The sequence below is a fragment of the Amblyomma mixtum genome, chromosome 2 (genome assembly GCF_055824585.1).
Source record: "Amblyomma mixtum isolate Tamu chromosome 2, ASM5582458v1, whole genome shotgun sequence".
NCBI classification, from domain to species: domain Eukaryota; kingdom Metazoa; phylum Arthropoda; class Arachnida; order Ixodida; family Ixodidae; genus Amblyomma; species Amblyomma mixtum.
Window position 1 is genome coordinate 208396950 of NC_143013.1, and position 3038 is coordinate 208399987.

The following is a 3038-nucleotide window of genomic DNA, read 5'->3' on the forward strand; positions in this document are numbered from 1 at the left end:
TGTAGCAAGCAACATCGTGAACTTAATCAACGTGGACAAAAAATTGCAAGAACCGAATATAACGCAAATGACAATGCTGCTTCCCCTTTGGTATTTATTTGATTACGCAGCAGAATACAACAACTAATTACTTCCTTGTTTAAATATAATCATCGCGAATTGCACATGTATGTAGGGCACGTATAATATCATGATTGCACATGTGATGACACCGCAGGACTCCTGGTCATTATATTCTCGTGTAAATGTGCAGCGTGTAGTTATTGATGTTTCAGCGCCATATTTATAATTTGCATGAACAAGACAATCTATACACATAATGCCTTCTAGGCGCTGTTCTAGATGCTCTTCTGAGCTCTTTTCGCGCTCGTCTTTCAACTGCGATATTTCTTCCCTGTTTTTCTTGTTACTATATAAGCTCATGGCAGAGCTTATATAGTAAACCGCCGGTCTTTAGTTAAAGATTTTTTTTATTCTCTTGCTCGTAGCATTTGTCTGTGCAGCGCTAAGCAACTAGTACAAGCTTGTCACGACGTTAACACAGAGCAATTGTGGTGATTTCTCCTCTTTGCATAAGCTTTCAGTAATGGCTCCCTCACACAATTTCATTTCAGTAACCTGAGACGGAAGAGCTTCTACATCACCAACACTCTTAACATAGCTCTTAACTCTTAACTTTAGCTGCACTTTTTTGCGCAGCTTGCTGTATCCTTTTATGGTACGTGACAGCCACTCACAAGGTCTTCTTGAAAAGCATGTTCCCCTGCATTACACGGCGAGCGTAAAATATTCCGCATCTTTCGTCTGTTTCCTCATCGCCAAAATACTCAAATGTCCACTGCGTTGTCGGTAATACTGCGGACTCTTGATGATAAAGATTAAAATTCATTTGTGTAGCGCAGCTGTCAGCTTTGGACTGCACTAATATGCTGTCGGAATCCCTTTGGTTGTTCCTCTCAGGAAATGAAAAAAAAAGAAACATACAGGAAAAGGGAGAGAAGGAGCCCGGACCAGCAACGCTTTGCCAGGCTTAACATTAATTCAAAAGAAACTAAAAAGATCTATATGCCGCAACAAAAAAAAACAATTTTAACGGAAAATCAAAACAGTAAAAATAAAAACAAAACTAAAAAGAAGAGGAAACAAAAGGCACCACAAAGTCAAAGTCACAGGCAAAGAGACAAAGGCACAGCGCAGCGCGATCTACTGGAGGATTTCTGCTCGGTGTAGTGCGTTTCGGCTTTGAAATATATGCTGGCAATGAGGGAAAGAGCTTCGATAGAGCGCCTGGTACCAACATAGATTTCCCTCTTTCCAAAAGTACTTCCTTGAACTACCCGTTGCGGCGGCCGCGTTTCGATGGAGGCGAAACGCAAATGTGCCCGTGTGCTGTTCGATGCCAGTGCAGGCTAAAGATCCCCAGATGGTCGAAATTATTCGGGAGCCCTCCATTACGATTCCTCTTTCTTCTTTCACTCCCACCTTCCTCCATTCTCTTAAGGAGCGGTTTGGATTCTCACCTAGATGTGAGACAATTACTGCGTGATTTCGTTCCCTCACAAACCAATTGAAATTTTACCTCGATCTACAAGAGGATGCTGCTTTAGCAGGTCTTCTCCGAAATGCTTATCCCATAAACTTCATATTTAGAAGGCAGTTTTATGTTAGGAGCATGCTCCCATCTTTTAAACTCGACGAGGTCTTTCGGTGGTCCGAAGAAATGACGGCCCGATGGGATGTAATTACAAATGGATTAATTAAAGTCGTTTTGTCAACTTTGTAACTGATCGTTTTTAGAGGCAAGATTATACACTGAAATTAAGGCCAGAAACGTCGAAGATGGAACAAGTTCTCAAATTTTCTGAATTCGCAGCGTGGTTGGAAATCTTCAACATGAAATTCAAGGTCATGGGTTAAAATTCTACCGGCGGCATGTGATTATTTCTTCTTATGATTTCTTATGAATCAAGAGACAAAATATTTGCACTATAAATCTGCAATTAACCAACCCCACAAGCAAAAAAAGGAAAACCGCCTATGTGTTGTGCTGTGTTGGGTTTAGTGGCGCATGAGCATCTGAACCTATCATGCGCGAAGCTCAAGGTGTAAGAACATTGATTTCTATAGAATTTTTGTAAAAAGCGAAAAAAAAATTGATGGTGTAAACAGCCTAAATTTAGTTGCTGCTACACTGTAATGCGGGGAGAAAAATTTTGGAAATGTTAGTATTAAAACCTTCAAAGAAGGTCGAGTAACCTCAGTGGCAATCCTTGGATGGGCAAGGATCCCGAGGCTCCCAACCACTCAAGTAAAAACCTCAGCATTCTTCTCGAGAATGAGAAGACAGCTGAGGTGTATAAAAAATGAAGCAAAGCTGTGAACCAGAATTTATAGTCTCTCGAGAAAGCCTGCTTCTCTTAAAAAGCTAAAAACACACGATATTTCAACAATTGCATTGTCGCTTAAAACAAGCGTAGGGTGAAAAGGAATGTGTTCATTGCAAAACTCAATGAAGTACTCTTTTCTTATTTTTTCAAGTTTCGCGCATGAGATTAAAATGTGATTAATTGTAAGTTCATCTCCACATTTTTCGCAGACTGGTTTCTCTTGTTTTGCAAGCAGGAAGCTGTGTGTAATGTGTGCGTGTCCAATGCGCAGCCGGCACAAAACTATCTCCAAAAACACTCCTGGTGCCCGCAGGTCTTCCATTCACCAAGGGCAGGCTTTATTAAATGCAGCTTCTTGTTAACTTCGTTGTCCCATGAGGTATACCATTTTCCTCTAAGTTTATTTTTTACAAGTGTTATGCAGTCTTTATAAGGCATATCTACTTGTTTTATTTGTACAGTACGGGTACGTGCGGCACATTGGTCAGCACTCTCGTTCCCCCTGATTCCCACGTGACTAGGGACCCAGCAGAAATTTATTATCAGTCCTTTCGTTTCAGCTTTCATTATGTTTTGTATGTGTCTCCGATTATGGGTTGAACTGCATTTCTGAAGTTTAGTGCTGTAGTTAGGCTGAGGGAGTCGGTGTAG